The following is a 19,785-nucleotide window of genomic DNA, read 5'->3' on the forward strand; positions in this document are numbered from 1 at the left end:
CTCTTTTCCATGATATGATTCGTCATGAAATCCAGGCTTATGTTGATGATATGATTGTCAAATCTCAGACAGAAGAAGAACATCTGGTGAATTTGCAGAAACTGTTTGAGCGTTTGAGGAAATTCAAGTTGAGGCTTAATCCGAACAAGTGTACTTTCGGGGTGAGATCTGGAAAACTGTTGGGTTTTATTGTTAGTGAAAAAGGGATTGAGGTGGATACCGCCAAGGTGAAAGTGATACAAGAAATGCCTGAGCCAAGAACAGAAAAACAAGTTTGTGGTTTCTTAGGAAGGTTGAACTACATTGCAAGGTTCATCTCTCACCTAACAGCCACGTGTGAGCCAATATTCAAATTGTTGAGAAAAGATCAGGCTATCAGGTGGAACGATGATTGCCAAAGGGCTTTTGAAAAATAAAAGAGTATTTGCAGAATCCTCATATCCTTATGCCTCTAGTCCCAGGGAGACCGCTGATTATGTATTTGACAGTACTCGATAATTCCATGGGTTGTGTTCTCGGTCAACACGATGAGACTGGTAGGAAAGAGCATGCCATCTACTACCTGAGTAAAAAATTCACAGATTGCGAGTCGAGATACTCAATGCTTGAAAAGGCATGTTGTGCACTTGCATGGGCTGCTAAGCGATTGAGACAATACATGCTGACTCACACAACCTTACTGATCTCCAAAATGGATCCAGTCAAGTATATATTTGAGAAGTCAGCTCTCACCGGAAGGGTTGCTCGTGGCAAATGGTACTGACAGAGTACGACATCCAGTATACATCCCAGAAAGCCATCAAAGGGAGTATTCTGTCAGACTATCTTGCTCAGCAGCCGATTGATGATTATGAGCCGATGAAGTTTGATTTTCCGGATGAAGACATCATGTTCCTCAAGATGAAAGACTGTGAAGAGCCAGTTGTTGAGGAGGGACCCGATCTAGATGAAAAGTGGACTTTAATGTTTGATGGGGCCGTCAATGTGATAACACTGAAATTTACCGTATTTTCGACTCCGATTTCACATGCATTCTAGTTGTTTTATTGTTATTTTGTTGTGTTATTGCTATGTTTTCCTTTGTTTTCAGTTTTTTACTTTAATCGGAGCCCCGATCGAGAAAAGGAGTGAAAAAGAGCTAAAAACCCTAAAATTAAGCATTTTGTACTTGTGGCCTACCCCATGGCTAGCGCCATAGACCCTGCCATGACGTGTCCAAGCTCAACTTCCCTCAACTTCCACGTTCCCCACTACTTCCACTAAGGCGCCTCATTTTGTGCTTGTGGCGGGTGCCATGGCCTTGTGGCGGGCGCCACAAGAGGAAAGTTTTTCCCTCCCATTTTCAATTTGAAGGGCATCCTTGTCATTTCCATCTTTTTACTTGCTTATAAATAGAAACTCAAAATCACTTTTACAATCATCCAAACTTAGAACAGAGGCAAACTCAGAAGCAACTTTGTTTCACTTAGGCATATATTCAGTATTTTAAAGTGGTAATCGCTTCGCATTGGAGTGTTACCACAATTGTGTAATCGAGTCTGTGATAGACTCTGTAATCGAGTTTGGAGCACTTTGGAAGGAAGTTAATCCTGCCGCCATTTTCATTTCCGCTTTGCAATTTATTCAACCCTCCGATTGGAGCAGGTTTTTATTACTTGTCTTTATCTTATTTATTTTCCCGCACTCGCTTTACTTTATTTACTTTCCGCACTCGCTTTACTTTATTTATTTCCTCGCACTCGCTTTACTTTATTTATTTCCTCGCACTCGCTTTACTTTATTTATTTCCTCGCACTCGCTTTAAATTATTTATTTCCTCGCACTCGCTTTACTTTATTTATTTCCTCGCACTCGCTTTAAATTATTTACTTTTCGCACTCGCACTCCTTTTATTTGCTTTTTGCACTTTTACTTTACCATGTCTAACTAAATTTATAAGGTTAGAATGTAAGGATCGTAATTGAACCGATAATCCGTACAATTGTTCGTAGAAACACTTAAGGGCTATTTTAACTTTCAACTTAAGTTTTCCCGCACTTCAATTCCGTTGGGTAAGATCGAAAGTCGTCGAACGTCTTTTTAAACTTAATTGTTTTTAAAACTATTTTCGGACGCGTTTATAAGTTTAGAGTCTGGTTCGTGAGAACCTTTTTTGGTTAAGAAATCCAGGTTATAATACTTTTCAACTTAGTCAAGATACTATATTTCTTAAAAATAGGTTTACTACTCTAACGCAATGCGCGCCTTTTTATAAGTGACAATAAGAGGGTTTGATTAGGGAGTACAACTCGGTTCTGAATACGCGAAAGCGACAGTTCATGTTAAATTAGTTTTTTTCAAAGTAGGAAACACTGCCCATAAGTAGCTCTATTAGCAAGTACTTGGATTATTAATTGATTACGTGAATTACATTCGACCCTGTCTTTATTAATTAAATTTATTTCAACACTTTACTTTTTCATTGCACACTCCAAAAACACCTATTTTGATTGCCTTTGATAAACACCATAACAATAGATAACGATAGATTGACACTTGGTCTCTGTGGATTCGACAATCTTTTATATTACTCTGACGCGTTCGTATACTTGCGAAACACCGCATCAAGTTTTTGGCACCGTTGTCGGGGACCAATTTTGTCAAATTTCATTTTCCTGTTGTTATATCGTTTAGACTTAGGCTATTTCCCGCCGGTCAATGCGAAGAACTCGCAGCCCCAGAAGTTTAAGCTTAGTATACCCTCTGGCGGAATCTGAACGTTACGCTCGCGCACGTTTATTCTTTCATAGAATTAAGAGAGCTATGGCCGAAGACCAAAACCAAAGACCTCTTAAGGACTTCGATCAACCATCTAATGAAGAACCTAGTTCTAGTATAGTAAACCCAACCATCCCAGCTAATAATTTTGAACTTAAACCATCTTTGTTGCAACTAGTGCAACAGAGACAATTCGCAGGTCTCGCTACCGAGAATCCTAACCAACATTTAAAAATATTTCTTCAATTAGCAGATACTTTTCAAACCAATGGAGCTTCTCCTGAGGCAATACGTTTAAGATTATTTCCTTTTTCCCTCAGAGATAAAGCCCTATCATGGTTAGATTCCCTTCCACCCAATTCCATTACGACTTGGGATAACCTTAGAAGAGTTTTTCTTGCTAGATATTTCCCCCCAAGTAAAACCTCCGTTCTTCGAAACCATATAACTAGATTTACCCAAAACCAAGGAGAATTGCTATTCGAAGCTTGGGAGAGATATAAAGAGTTGTTACGAGCATGCCCACATCATGGTTTAGAAAATTGGTTAGTCATTCAAACCTTCTATAATGGACTTCATTATAACACAAGGATAACCATCGACGCTGCCGCAGGCGGTGCTCTGATGGACAAACCTTACCCTCAAGCTAGTGCCCTCATCGAAGATATGGCTGAAAACCATCAATCATGGGGAGTCGAACGAGCGACAGTTGAGAAGAAGGAAGCCTAAGGAGGAGTGCGTGAACTAAACTCTATAGACATGATGCAAGCTAAAATGGACGCATTAGCCCTTAAGGTCGAGCATATGTGCATAAACCCGAATACTGTAGCCGCAGTTTCGTCGGATTGTGAGATATGTGGAACAAAAGGACACCAATCCGCAGAATGCAGTCTATTAAACGAAACCCACTCTAAGCAAGTGAACTACACCCAAGGGAACCCATACTCGAATACCTATAACCCTGGATGGAGGAATCACCTGAACTTCTCCTATAAAAATAATAACCCAATTCAAAATAATGCACCTCCGAGACCTAGTTATCAAGCCCCAAGATCAAATCAACCTATGCAACCTGTACCACCAAAGCCGAGCCTTGAGAAAATTATGGAAAATTTTATCACCGCTCAAACCCAACAAAACAAGGAGTTCATGAACCAAAACATTCATGTTAACGAATTAATTACCCAGTTAGGAACCAAGGTTGACCAAATAGTTACTCATACTAAGATGCTTGAAACCCAGATCTCTCAGGTAGCTTTAAACCAAGCCCTTCAGACTACTCCTGGAGGACAATTCCCTGGACAACCTCAACAAAATCCGAGAGGACAAGCCAATGTCATTACCCTACGAAGTGGAAACGCTTATGATGAGCCACCAAACCCTAGATTGAGTGGACCCGAAACTTCTAAGGAATGTACCAAACCACAGACGAAGTAAAGGAACCAGAGGAATCTGAAAACTAGGAAGGTCGAGAAAAAGGAGAAGAACTTAAAGATAAAACTTACGTACCACCCCCGCCATATAAACCACCTATACCATATCCCCAAAGACTCAAACAAACCCAGATCAATAAACAGTATCAAAAATTTATTAATGTTATAGAAAAACTTCATGTAGAAATCCCTTTCACAGAAGCCATCACCCAAATACCTTCTTATGCAAAGTTTCTCAAAGACATCCTTACCAACAAACGTAGACTTGACGATCCGAAGCCTTTGGAATGTAATGCTATTTCTGAGGACAAATTAGCAAAGAAAGATAAAGATCCTGGAAATTTCTCCATTCCTTGCCTTTTGGGTAATCATGTCATCGAAAAAGCTTTTCGAGACTTAGGAGCTAGTGTGAGCCTAATGCCTTTAGAGGTTTGTTAGAGGTTAAACTTAGGAGAATTACAACCCACTAAGATGTCACTTCAGTTAGCCGATAGATTTGTTAAGTATCCGATAGGCATTTTAGAACCTGTTAGGATAGGTCAGTTATTTATCCCTACTGATTTTGTTGTCATGGACATCAAAGAGGACAATGATATACCAATCCTTATAGGTAGACCATTCTTATCGACTGCAGGAGCCATAATAGATGTCAAGAAAGGAAAGTTGACATTTGAGGTAGGTGACGAGAAAATAGAATTTATATTTTCGAAATTTCTTATGGCACCTGTGATGGGAGACTCGTGTTATGCCTTAGATATCATTGATGAATGTGTTAGAGAATTAGAACAAAAAGAAATTATAAAAACAATTAAGTTACCATCAACTCTCATAAGGGAAGATGATGACTTTAAGAAACCCTACATCAATGATAACCTTTACGAATGTTTATCCCTTACTCCAGATCCTATGCCATGCCCTAAGAAACCAACCTTAGAACTTAAGGAACTACCTAAGAACCTGAGATATGAGTTCCTCGATGAAAAGATGAACCGTCCAGTTATAGTTAGTGCTACCTTGAGCCAAAAGGAAACGAACCAACTTTTAGACGTTTTACGAAGATATCCCTTAGCCTTAGGATATAATATCTCTGACCTGAAAGGTATAAGCCCATCTGTATGCATGCATCGGATTTCGTTAGAAGAAGATTCAAAACCCTCAAGGGATCATCAGAGAAGAATAAACCCTATAATGAGTGATGTTGTTAAAAAGGAAGTTCTTAAGTTACTTGAGGCAAGTATAATCTATCAGATCTCGGATAGTAAGTGGGTGAGCCCTGTGCATATAGTACCTAAAAAGGGAGGCATCACGGTCGTGCAAAACGATAAAGGCGAACATGTAGCAAAACGTTTAGAAGGAGGATGGCGGATGTGTATAGATTATAGAAAATTAAATAAAGCAACTAGGAAGGATCATTTCCCTTTACCATTTATAGACCAGATGTTGGAGCGTCTAGCCAGACACTCTTACTTCTGCTATCTAGATGGATACTCTGGATTCTTCCAAACACCAATCCACCCCGAAGATCAAGAAAAAACTACCTTTACATGCCCTTATGGAACTTTTGCCTACAGACGAATGCCATTCGGCCTCTGTAATTCCCCAGCTACTTTCCAACGCTGCATGATGTCAATCTTCGCAGATTACCTAGATGGTATCATGGAAGTGTTTATGGACGATTTCTCGATTTGTGGATTTGATTTCCATAATTGTCTTGCTAACCTTGAGAAAATCCTGGAGAGATGCGTGGAGGTGAACCTCGTGCTAAACTGGGAAAAATGTCATTTCATGGTGACCGAAGGAATAGTTTTTGGACATATAGTTTCCGAAAAAGGTATAGAGGTAGATAAAGCTAAAATAGAAGTTATAGAAAACCTAAAACCCCCAAAAACCATCAGAGAAGTCTGAAGCTTTCTTGGACACGCTAGATTCTACCGGCGTTTTATTAAGGATTTCTCCAAAATAACTAAACCTTTAACTGGACTTTTAATGAAAGATGTTGAATTCATTTTCGATGAAAAATGTAATGACGCATTTAATCTTTTAAAGCAAGCGTTAACCTCAGCATCCATTATGAAACCACCTGATTGGTCAGAACCTTTTGAGATAATGTGCGATGCTAGTGATTATGCAGTTGGAGCCGTTCTAGGACAAAGGAAAGATAAAAAATTACATGTCATTTATTATGCCAGTAGAACCCTAGATGCTGCCCAACTTAACTACGCAACAACTGAAAAAGAATTACTCGCTGTAGTTTTCGCTATAGACAAATTTAGATCTTATCTAGTAGGAGCAAAAATTATAGTTTACACCGATCATGCTGTCATTCGTTACCTATTAAGTAAGAAAGATGCCAAGCCCAGATTACTCCGATGGATTCTATTACTACAAGAGTTTGATTTAGACATAAGAGATAAAAAAAAGGCACTGAAAATGTAGTAGTTGATCACCTTTCTAGGCTAGAACATCTAAAACCTGAACTAGTACCCATAAATGATGATTTCGCCTATGATAGACTGATCGCTAGAGTAGAAACCATTGAAGATAATAACCTAGATCCTTATAAGCACTCCCAAAATTCCTTAGCAATAAGTAACGTACCCTGGTATGCAGATTTCGTTAATTACCTAGTTGCTGATATAATACCCCCTGATCTTGACTACCACCGCAAGAAGAAATTCTTCCACGATGTGAGAAACTTCTATTGGGATGAACCGCTCCTTTTCAAAAGGGGTAAAGATGGCATTTTTCGCCGTTGCGTTCCAGAAGAAGAGGTAAATAGTATTATCGAGCATTGTCATTTTGTACCTTATGGTGGACATGCGTGCACTTCTAAGACATACGCCAAGATTCTTCAAGCTGGCCTATTCTGGCCTACCATGTGGCGCGATGTCTATGCTTGCCTTGTCAAGTGTGATAGATGCCAACGCACTGGAAACATTTTAAGGCGTGATGAAATGCCTCTAAGAAACATTCAAGAAGTATAACTCTTTAACGTATGGGGTATAGATTTCATGGGACCTTTTCCACCATCCTTAGGAAACAGGTATATCTTAGTAGTTGTAGACTATGTTTCTAAGTGGATTGAAGCTATAGCTGCACCCACAAACGATACTAGGGTAGTAATCAAACTATTTGAAAACTATATATTCCCTAGATTTGGAACACCACGTTTAGTCATAAGCGATGGAGGATCACACTTTATATCGAGAATATTTGACAAACTTTTAAGAAAATATGGAGTTAGGCATAGAGTAGTAACACCATACCACCCACAAACTAGTGGCCAAGTAGAAGTATCTAATAGAGAGATAAAACAAATCCTAGAGAAAATTGTTTCTATTTCTAGGAGAGACTGGTCTCAGAAGCTTCAAGAAGCTTTATGGGCCTATAGAACCGCTTTCAAAACCCCTATAGGAACTACTCCTTATCAACTAGTTTATGGAAAATCATGTCACTTACCATTCGAATTAGAGCATAAGGCCTATTGGGCTATTAAAACTTTGAATTTAGACTACCTAGCCACTAGAGAAAAACGTACCCTAGACATTCATATATTAGAAGAACTTAGGCAATCTGCCTACGAGAATGCAAAAATATATAAAGAGAGGACAAAAGCTTATCACGACAAAAGAATAGTAAAGAAAAACTTCAATGTAGGCGATCTTGTTCTCCTTTTTAACTCTAGGTTACGACTCTTCCCTGGAAAGCTACGTTCAAGATGGACTGGTCCTTTCGAAGTATCCAAGATTCTGAGATCCGGAGCCGTAGAAATCAAGAACGAAACCTGTAGTCTATTCATTGTAAATGTACAAAGACTGAAGCTCTACGAAGGAGGAGACATTCCAGCATACTACTCAAGCCACACCCTGATCGATCCACCAATTCCTACTACTACAGGTGTATAAATTCTAATCTCAAGCTAATGACGTTAACCAAGCGTTGCGTGGGAGGCAACCCATGGTTTTTCTTTCATTTTACTTTTTCGCATTTATTTAATTTTATTTTTATTTTATCTTATCATATTTTGCATTGAGACTAAGATTTGAATGGTTTGCATTTTCAGGATCACTTTCTTAACTTTTACAGGATGCAGGATTTCGATGACATGCACGTGGCCTATAGAGATAATGCTCAGAGGGAGCGCTACATCGCTCTGTATCAGCACCCTATGGCATCCACACGTTATCCTGATCAGCACTGTATGGAGGCACTGGGTATCGAGTCGAGTATCTGATTCCTTAGCCACCAGCTTCACTAGGACGAGTTTGCTGATGACTTGAGTAACACCTACAGGAACCTGACTTTGGAGTTCCTGAGTTCATTCGACTATGACCCACACTCTGGACCATATGGGTATGCTGCTTTCAGGCTTTTCGGAGTTGAGTACTCCTTCAGCCAGAAAGAGTTCAGCGACTTATTGGGTTTCCAGACCACTTCTGATGCTATCCCGGAGACACCTATGGGATATTTCCTGGGTAAGGAGGTTGAGAAGTTTTGGAGTGATATCTCAGGTGGCGGAAGCCAGGATCCATCTATGCAGCTGTCTCATGTCATACATAACCCCGCCTTCAGATACTTTCAAATGATATTAGCACATTCCTTCTTGGGAAGACCGGATGCAGAGACACTACTGAGTGAAGAGGAGATCTTCCTATTATTTTGTGCATCCCAATCTCGCCCAGTAGCATGTGGGAACTTTTTATTATACAGTCTCAGGGTATCTCCAGATCTACCGAAGGAGTCATCCATGTTGGCGGAATCATCACGCAGATTGTTGTCGCTTTAGGTCTGTCTCACAAGGTGTCACATCTCCGGATCTACTGTGGGTACACTACCATGGACATCGACTTCTGTTTGACCAGAGGGTTGATGAGGAGAGCCTTTTTCCACCCATGTCAGTTCCGACTGCTAGTTGACAGCGAGGCTATCCATTATTTCACATTGCCAGATCCTATGATGACCAGTGTGCATGATCCAGCGAATTGGAGTTATGCTCTAGAGGGCCAGGGAGAGACTGTCGAGGAACCGAGATCACCACCCATTGTTGAATACACGCCTACACCACCATCTCCCAGAATCATTGTTTTCTCTAATAATCTTTCATTGCAGACACCCGACATCCGCACTCAGATTACTGAGTGTCGAAAAGAGATCGCAGAGCTTAGACAGGAGGTGGCTGACCTCACTTTATAGATGGGAGTGTCTGATCTCACCCATGCTACTGAAGTCGACTGTCTATATCAGGAGATCGCAGAGCTCAAGCAGGAGATAGCCATGCTCCGTGGAACCTCTCAGGAAGATGACATCCCTACTATATGATCTCACCATTTCATCTTATTTTATCTCTCTTTTATATTTCTCGTATTTACGTAACTCATTTTATATATCATCGCATTTGGAATATTATATAAACTACATCTATACATTGATATTTCTATTTATATATGTCTTATGTTTGTTTTATTTGCATTTCTTATTTTAGTTGTTTTTAATTTATTAGTCTAATATTTAATTTTTGTTTCATTTTTATTTTATTTTATTTTTACTTCTACAAAAATGATGCAAGCCAAAGATACTAGGAAAATCACAAGACAAATGCTATCCGGACCCCTCAAAGCCAAAAGACAAGAGAAGCCCAAGCCAGAGGACCAAAATCCGGCCTAGCCAGATTTTGCCTTGTGGCGCCCGCCACAGCGTCTGTGAAAGGTCGGGGCAGAACCCATTTCTTCACCATTTTTGCAACTTACAACCTTCCAAACCCATTTTTTCACCTTGGAAAAACATCCTTGAACCCACAAAAAGCTCATACTTTTCTAACCACCACACCGTACAAATCACTTTTCCGATTTCCATTTTCATTTTCATCCGTCGGATTTCGTAAAAATCCAAGCTTTTCACAAACCACTTCATCTTCTTCATCACTTCTCAAGAGCTTTCAAATGGAATTTAACGGATTCATTCTTCGAGGAGGGAAACCGGGGGATCGACAAAGAAAAATTATTGAACGGTTGCAAAATCGGGAAATCCTCCCGACAAGGTATGTTAACGAAAACTGTCTCTACACTTTAGGTATCTATCATAGCATATTTCATTTATTAGATAATTTAGGTTTGCATAATTTCTTTTCCAATAAAGAACCTACCTATGAGCGGTTGACAATTGAATTTTTGAGTTCCTTAATTTATATTGTCAACCCTAACACTGCTAGCACAGTTGGTACTGTCAAATTTAGAATGTTTGATGTTGAATACCAATTCAATACCGACGAACTAGCCAGCTTTTTAGGAATCCCTCATGGGGACGGTGCTATTTGTGAGGCCCCTTTGGATTCAGAATGGTCTGTTGAGGTATTTTCCTTCTGGGAGCGTTTATCAAACACTTCCATAAACTCTTTTGAAGGAGTTCTTGCCTCAACTATCCATAACCCAGCCATCAGAGTTTTTAGATATCTGTTGGCATGCACTATTTTTGGTCGGGAGAATCCAAATAAGGTTAATGCTAGAGAGCTTCTATTTTTATAAGGAAGCCTCACAAATAGACGTATTAATTCGGTCTCGTTCATGCTTGCCCATATGACATTAACTTTGAATAAAGCGAGACCGATTTCTTTTGGTGGATTGATTACATCTATTGCTCGGGCGCTTAACCTGAACGATGAGATGGCTACCCTAGAACCCTTACCTCCTCGCACAATTAACCTAAAATTTCTGAGAGACATGAAATTGTGCCGCTCGAGGAGAGAAGGAGGCTATATGCTTATGGTTCATGGTGTAGCCATCCCGTCTGTTGTTTTACCGTGCACTAGACGTACAGATGTACGAGATGAAAGGAATTGGACCTACGCTTTAAATGCTCCACCTGTTTTAGGTCCTCTTCCTCCTAACATTCCTGATGAGGCGGGATATGACACTAATGATGAATATGATCGGCGAGAGAGATCTTCCGTACCCCATGTGTCCCCCCATCATCATTCACCACCATACACCACACCATCTTCTTCTTCTGCGGGTACCACTCCTGGCTTCTATATTGCAGAGGAGATGTGGCGTGACCACATGGCTAGAGAGCAAAGGCGTGACGACCTCCTCTCTACCATCCAGCAACAAATGACGGATAACATGAACTTCATGCAAGAATCGCAGCGGAGGACAGACAGATCTTATGACACTGTTCTACAGTCTCTGCTTACGGTTACCAATACACACGCCCGTCAGCAACAATACCACCAGCAACACATTGCTCTCATAGAAAACACTCAGGGTACCATTCTAGGTCACCTTCGAGGGGTGAGGACCGCTCAGGATGCCCTGCAGGCGAGGATGGTGAGGGCACTAGTGGTCAGCAATAGGTTGTCAGGTAACTCTTCCCTTATCTTATTTCGAAACATTGGGGACAATGTTCGATTTAAGTGTGGGAGGAGACTCTATCATTTTTCCTTTATTACTTTTCTCATTTTTTTCCTTTATCGCTTTTTCTTTGCTGTTTTTAGATAGTTTATTTATTGTTATTTCCTTTTAGTTGTTTATTTTGCTTTTTAGTATAATGCACGAGTTTGACGAGTCACCAAATATAGTAGATCTTTAGTACAATCCTACCTCCCCATACCTTTAGCCCCACCGAATTTTTTTTTGCAAAATAAAATAGTGTTATTTCGAAAGTTTTCAGGTTTTAAAGACATGTTTTGAGTAAGGATGCGGTGACTTGGGAGAACTTTGCAAAACATCAGTATCTGTTTTAGCACCATAAGCTTCGTAAATATAGGAATCATTCCCGAAACCCCATATACCATGACCTTAATCATCATTTCCGTAAAAGTCCTTAGTAGTTTATCTCAGCAGTCAGCTTCGGCCTACGCATCCTCTACGTAGGGGACCGATGCAAATAAGTGAATGATCCAAAAAAACAAAAAAATAAAAGAAAGCAAAAAGGCAACTCCGGAATAGGTGACCCTCACAAAGTCATTTAAACCAAAGAATTGTAAAAAATTGCTACAAAAATAAAAATAAAAATAAAAAGAAAAACTTACCCACTGTTAGTTGGTTCAGAGGTATCTGGCACTGAACTCGGTAGGGCAGATTACGATCCCCCACAACTACAGTTGGGTCCAATAAAAGGGTTTACACATATTTATGTGCCAGAAACCCCATGCTCAGATCATAATCACTAACAGGCCACTCTACTACGAAGCATGTACGGATAACGGGCTTAATGTGATTGCGCCTGAATGAAAAGGACACAAAAAGAGATGAAGAGGCAGACCTAGGTATTGTGGGATAATATGGGTTGGTTAATATAGGAATGAAGTTTATGTCTGTATTTGCGGATTAGTGTCATCATGATACCCTTAGTTCACTCAGTTAGTACCTATCACTGCATCCCGACTTGAACTTAGAATTTTTACCTGAAGCACTCGTTTACACAGATTTTCTTTTATGAGCTTTTTAATGTTTTGCTTGAGAACAAGCAAAGGTTTAAGTGTGAGAGAGTTTGATAACACTGAAATTTACCGTATTTTCGACTCCGATTTCACATGCATTCTAGTTGTTTTATTGTTATTTTGTTGTGTTATTGCTATGTTTTCCTTTGTTTTCAGGTTTTTACTTTAATCGGAGCCCCGATCGAGAAAAGGAGTGAAAAAGAGCTAAAAACCCTAAAATTCAGCATTTTGTACTTGTGGCCTACCCCATGGCTGGCGCCATAGACCCTGCCATGACGTGTCCAAGCTCAACTTCCCTCAACTTCCATGTTCCCCACTACTTCCACTAAGGCGACTCATTTTGTGCTTGTGGTGGGCGCCATGGCCTTGTGGCGGGCGCCACAAGAGGAAAGTTTTTCCCTCCCATTTTCAAGTTGAAGGACATCCTTGTCATTTCCATCTTTTTACTTGCTTATAAATAGAAACTCGAAATCACTTTTACAATCATCCAAACTTAGAACAGAGGCAAACTCAGAAGCAACTTTGTTTCACTTAGGCATATATTCAGTATTTTAAAGTGGTAATCGCTTCGCATTGGAGTGTTACCACAATTGTGTAATCGAGTCTGTGATAGAGTCTGTAATTGAGTTTGGAGCACTTTGGAAGGAAGTTAATCCTGCCGCCATTTTCATTTCCGCTTTGCAATTTATTCAACCCTCCGATTGGAGCAGGTTTTTATTACTTGTCTTTATCTTATTTATTTTCCCGCACTCGCTTTACTTTATTTACTTTCCGCACTCGCTTTACTTTATTTATTTCCTCGCACTCACTTTACTTTATTTATTTCCTCGCACTCGCTTTACTTTATTTATTTCCTCGCACTCGCTTTAAATTATTTATTTCCTCGCACTCGCTTTAAATTATTTACTTTCCGCACTCGCACTACTTTTATTTACTTTCTGCACTTTTACTTTGCCATGTCTAACTAAATTTATAAGGTTAGAATGTAAGGATCGTAATTGAACCGATAATCCGTACAATTGTTTGTAGAAACACTTAAGGGCTATTTTAACTTTCAACTTAAGTTTTCCCGCACTTCAATTCCGTTGGGTAAGATCGAAAGTCGTCCAACGTCTTTTTAAACTTAATTGTTTTTAACTATTTCAAAAACAGAGAAAGCGCTTTGTTTAGTTCATTAGGAGATTTTAACATTAAGAAGAAAAGAGATTTTAAAACTATTTTCAGACGCGTTTATAAGTTTAGAGTCTGGTTCATGAGAACCTTTTTTGGTTAAGAAATCCAGGTTATAATACTTTTCAACTTAGTCAAGATACTATATTTCTTAAAAATAGGTTTATTACTCTAACGCAATGCGCGCCTTTTTATAAGTGACAATAAGAGGGTTTGATTAGGGAGTACAACTCGGTTCTGAATACGCGAAAGAGACAATTCATGTTAAATTAGTTTTTTTCAAAGTAGGAAACACTGCCCATAAGTAGCTCTATTAGCAAGTACTTGGATTATTAATTGATTACGTGAATTACATTCGACCCTGTCTTTATTAATTAAATTTATTTCAACACTTTACTTTTTTATTGCACACTCCAAAAACACCTATTTTGATTGCCTTTGATAAACACCATAACAATAGATAACGATAGATTGACACTTGGTCTCTGTGGATTCGACAATCTTTTATATTACTCTGACGCGTTCGTATACTTGCGAAACACCGCATCACAATGCCAAAGGAAGTGGAATTGGTGCTGTCATTACCACTCCGAAAGGTGCCCACATGCCTTTCACCGCTCGTCTGACTTTTGAAAGCACCAATAATGAAGCTGAGTATGAGGCCTGTATCTTGGGTATTGAGCAAGCCATTGATTTGAGAATCAAGACTCTGGACATCTTCGGAGATTCAGCTCTAGTGATCAATCAAGTGAATGGTGATTGGAATACTCTCCAGCCTAATCTGGTCCCCTACAGAAACTACACGAGAAGACTGTTGACTTTCTTCACAACAGTAAGGTTGTATCATATACCTCGTGATGAGAACCAGATGGCAGATGCTCTTGCTACTTTGTCCTCTATGATCAAGGTGATTCGGTGGAACTATGTTCCCAGGATTGATATTATGCGCCTTGATAGGGCCGCGTATGTGTTTGCTGCTGAAGTGGTAGTTGATGACAAGCCCTGGTATCACGACATCAAGTGCTTTCTGAAGAATCAAGAGTACCCTGCAGGGGAATCCAACAATGATAGAAAGACTTTGGGAAGATTGGCAGGCCATTTCTTCTTGAACAAAGACGATGTGCTGTATAAGAGGAACTTCGACATGGTTTTGCTCAGATGCGTAAATAGACACGAAGCAGACATGTTAATGCAAGAAGTTCATGAAGGCTCTTTCGGTACTCATGCCGGCGAACATGCAATGGCTAAGAAATTGTTGTGAGCGGGTTATTACTGGATGACCATGGAATCTGATTGTTTCAAATATGCTCGGAAGTGTCATAAATGCCATATTTATGCTGATAAGGTGCACGTGCCGCCAAATCCTCTGAATGTGATGTCTTCCCCGTGGCCATTTGCTATGTGGGGCATTGATATGATTGGGAAGATTGAGCCGACTACTTCCAATGGGCATCGCTTCATCCTTGTTACCATCGACTATTTCACCAAGTGGGTCGAACCAGCGTCATTTGCGAAGGTCACCAGACATGTGGTTGCCCGATTCATTAAGAAAGAAATCATTTGTCGTTATGGAATTCCTGAAAGAATCATTACTGATAATGGTTCTAACCTCAATAACAAAATGATGAAAGAGTTGTGCAAGAACTTCAACATTCAACATCACAACTCTTCCCCTTATCGTCCTAAGATGAATGGTGCTGTTGAGGCAGCAAATAAGAACATAAAGAAGATTGTGCAGAAGATGATCGTTACGTACATAGATTGGCATGAGATGCTACCCTTAGCCTTGCATGGGAACCATACTTCAGTACGTACATCGATCGGGGCAACCCCTTACTCCCTTGTGTATGGTATGGAAGCAGTCCTACCTATTGAAGTGGAGATTCCTTCTCTAAGAGTCATGTTGGATGTCAAGTTAGACGAAGCTGAATGGATTCAGACAAGGTTCAATGAGTTGAGTCTAATCAAAGAGAAGCGGATGGCAACCATTTGTCATGGGCAGTTGTATCAGAGTCGGATGAAGAGAGCCTTTGATCAGAAAGTGTGTCCTCAATGCTTCCAAGTCGGAGATTTGGTGTTGAAAAGGATCCTTCCTCCTCAGACAGATCACAGGGGCAAGTGGACTCCTAACTATGATGGACCGTATATTGTCACCAAGGTTTTTGATGGTGAAGCCTTAATGCTTGCAACTATGGATGGTGAAAACTTCACTTCCCCCGTGAACTCAAACGCAGTTAAAAAATACTTCGCATAAAATAGACCTGTTGGACGATAAAAAGAATAGTCCAGGCAAAAAAATGGGCATCCCGGCGAACCAAGAAAATAAAAAAGGTTCAGGCAAAAGTTAGGGATTAAAAAATGAAAAGATTGTACACCCGGTAAGTTGAAAACCTAAAAGGGCAACTTAGGCAAAAATGGGTATCCCGGTGGATTGAAAACCCGAAAGGGTAATCCAGGCAAAAGTTAGGGATTAAGCGAATGGCTGCGTTCTGAGTAGTTCTGAATATCATCTCGTGTCGATAACCGGAAACTTCCAAAGGATAGGAAACTGTCCAATCACCTTTTTCGGAAAGCTGATCATCTGGAGGATCTTGAAGACGAGCGAATCATAGAAGAATTGGAACCCGATAGAAATCCATTTCACATTTCCATTAGGTTAATTTCTGTTTTTATCTTTTGTGCAATTACCTCTTTCCAGGGATTGCTTCCTGATGTAAATACCTATTCAGAGGTCATTCAATCAATAAAATCATGTTATTCAGTACATCTTTGTGTTCATTTTCATTTTACTGTTTTGTTTGCAAAAATGACGTCCGAATTTTTGATAAACATTGCATCATGAAACATAAGATCTTTACAGGTACGTGCTTAATAAACATTGAAAATTGCTGTAAATTTTAAGTGCTTTGGATCGTCTATTCAGAACAGGTACACTCGGGGCATTTCCTTAAGGTCCCCATCAAATGATCGCGGATGTTTTTCCTCAACAGTTGGAATTTGGTATCTTATCCCTGCAGAGCTGGTCCGAGCGTTGGATTCTTCAATCCCCAGCAGGCTCTCACTGTTGTACTTCCCCAAGCATTTGTTTCAGATTATACATTCACCAGTAGAGTCGACAGTGTCAGACTGTATATCCCCAGTGGAGTTGACAGTGCCAGACTGTATCTTCCCAGCAGAAGCGGTTGCTCCTCAGAGTTCGATGCCAGATCGATGATCTCGACGCTAGACCCATGGTCTCTTTCCTTGAAGCAGAATCTCGGTGCCGTATCGGTGTTTGCTTCCCCTGCTGAGTCGTCTCTCTTGTAGATTATGGTTACCAGAACCACTGTCGCTTTCCTCAGCAGCATGTTTTTAGTGTCATTCTCTCCCTAGTCAAAGCCTCGGTATTTTGTTATTTGCCAGAACACCGTGTGGCGGGTCATTTCCCCACAAAGTTCTTTGTGATGTGCATCTCCAACAGCCTTGCCAGGGTCCAGAAGATTGTGATCATTTTTCCAGCATAATTCCTTGCCTCAGCTTGGCGTTCTCTCTAATCAAGCATTTCGCATCCCTGCATGTAGAATTATATTGCATTGCATCCTTCCAAATTGCGTAGCATTTCCATTTTCATGGAGCATTACGCCATTGAAAAATTCAAACATACGCATGTAAAGCATAAGGCATTCTCGGTATCCCAAGTGATAAGCCAGAAGTTGTTTCCAGTACTCAAACTGAAGATTGTTCATGACTTATCTTTATTATTCCCAGCAGGGGTCGCTGGCCCACGCGCCGCCTGAATTATCATTTTCCCTATTTCTGCCGATGCTGACAGGCATGAAAGTTTCCGGTATTCAGACCGAAGTGGCATTCAGGCCAGTTTTCCGATGTTCAGATCGAAGAAGTTTTCGACGTTCAGGTCGACGCAACTTGTGGCATTCAGGCCAAGTTTCCAGTATTCAGACCGAAGTGGCATTCAGGCCAGTTTTCCGATGTTCAGATCGAAGAAGTTTCCGACGTTCAGGTCGACGCAACTTGTGGCATTCAGACCAGTTTTCCAGTATTCAGACCGAAGTGGCATTTAGGCCAGTTTCCCGGTGTTCAGACCGATGTTTGATAATCAAGTATCGTCTGATGCTCAGATCGAAGTCATTTCCAGTATTCAGATTGATGAGCGGCATTCAGGCCATGGTTATTTCTGTGTTACCATTTATTTTGGTATTCAGGCTAACATTCCTTGTTTCGGTGTTCAGACCGACTCTCACCGTACCAGACAGATTCTTTTTTAAGACCACCTCTTGGCCGATTCTGACAGGCATTGTTACTTCATTTTTTCACTTCAGTGTAAATTTTCGGGCTTTTATCGTATTCAATCACTTGATACCTCGAAAGTGCGAAAGCCGTTGCTATCTTCCTTTCGGGTTTCTAATTGATTGAATAGGGGCAACTGTAATACCCTAAAATTTACCCTTCATTTTTCCTGGAAGCATGGGATTATGTTTTACACTTCATTAGCATCATATTAGGTCATACTCATTCCATACTGCATTAGTGACATGGAGATCAGGTTTTGATCGATCACTCCTTAACAGAAGGAGCCCACACAAAGCAAGATTGAGAATTGGACTTCATTTTCTAAGTATACAAGTCTCAAGGGTCTCAGGGGGGTCCAAGTATCTTATTATGGTCCTTAGTTCATCAGTGAAGGATTCAAAGCTATCAGAGTGTTCATCTGGATTTAATCAGAAATTAGGGTTTCATGGCTACCTGCAATAGGCAATGTTTGGTTGGAAGTATAGGATCTCATCCATGTCATGATTAGAGAGGCATCTTGGCCTAGGAAGATTCACAATTATCTCAGAAAGATCCATTGGCAATCAGTGTAATCAGTTCCTGATCATTTTGCCCTAAAACTAGGGTTTGGTATCAAATCAGTTTATTTCTGATTCTTTGGGTTAAACTCTTTTCCATGGCCCTCCATATGTCCACAAGGGTCTACATACAAAAAATCAGCTCTTTATTTGAGCTAGAAGTGCTTCAATTGATCAATAGAATTGGGAATCGGACAGTTTGGAAAAAGTCAAATGTGGGGCCAGAAAAGTCAACTCCTGACATTTTGAGAGTGGAATCTCAAAATCCATGCCTAGGGGATCCTACATGTGAAATTTGATCAAGGTTGGATCATGGATTCATCATTTAATCAGGAATTGGAAAAGTTACTTAATTTGGAAATGGTTGACTTTCCATTTAGGGCAAGTTTTCATGATCGTTGCACTCACTTTAAGCCCATTTTGCATCAAGATAAAAGCTCCATTTGAAAACTTCTCCAACATGAAAGTTGTTCCTCTTATTCCAAGATTTCTAGAGATATAAATTTTTCTCCATTTGGATTAGAATTGAAAAGTTATGCTTAGTCAAAGTGAGACATTTTTTTAGGACACTTAGAAAAATTTCTAAGTCCAAAATCTTCAAAATTTGTCAAGACTTCTTGGCCAGTTTTCTTGCACTTCAAGGCATTATTTGAAAATACTTTCTTCATAAAAATTGTACCTTGCCATGTCCTCTTTCACATTCTTTTGGAATCATCTCATTTGGATCCATGGTTTGAGAGATACATTCATTTAAAGTGGGCACCATGACTTGATTTTCTAGGCAGATTTTGGGCCTGGCTGGCCCAATCAGATTTTCTAAGCATGTTGCACAAACCAGTCACGTTTTTTTACCTCTTTTGGCCATGCATTGGACATCCACTCACTTAAGTTTGGCCCAAAATAACAACATTTTACACCTCACTTCACACTTTTATTCTTATGGATAAATCACTTATTAAAAAGCCCATGAGAACACCTAATCCACCCTTTTTAAGAAGCTGAAACCCTAACCCTAAAGGAGCATTGGAATTTCATGGCAAGGAGGCAAAGCTTCATCACATATTAGATTCCATTCCACTTCTAATTTCCATTAGGTAATCATCTCTTCCATGGCCATGTTTTGATATATCTACGCTTGCTT

General features: G+C 40.0%; 1 non-coding gene across 1 annotated transcript; it reads right to left on the reverse strand.

Annotated features, from left to right (window-relative positions):
- Positions 1-3,186: 3,186 nt before the first annotated feature.
- LOC127099643 (small nucleolar RNA R71) lies at positions 3,187-3,293 on the reverse strand. The gene has a single exon (XR_007794123.1). It is a non-coding gene; the product is annotated as a small nucleolar RNA R71 (small nucleolar RNA).
- Between the last annotated feature and the right edge of the window lie 16,492 nt (positions 3,294-19,785).

The sequence above is a fragment of the Lathyrus oleraceus genome, chromosome 6, assembly GCF_024323335.1.
Source record: "Lathyrus oleraceus cultivar Zhongwan6 chromosome 6, CAAS_Psat_ZW6_1.0, whole genome shotgun sequence".
NCBI lineage: Eukaryota > Viridiplantae > Streptophyta > Magnoliopsida > Fabales > Fabaceae > Lathyrus > Lathyrus oleraceus.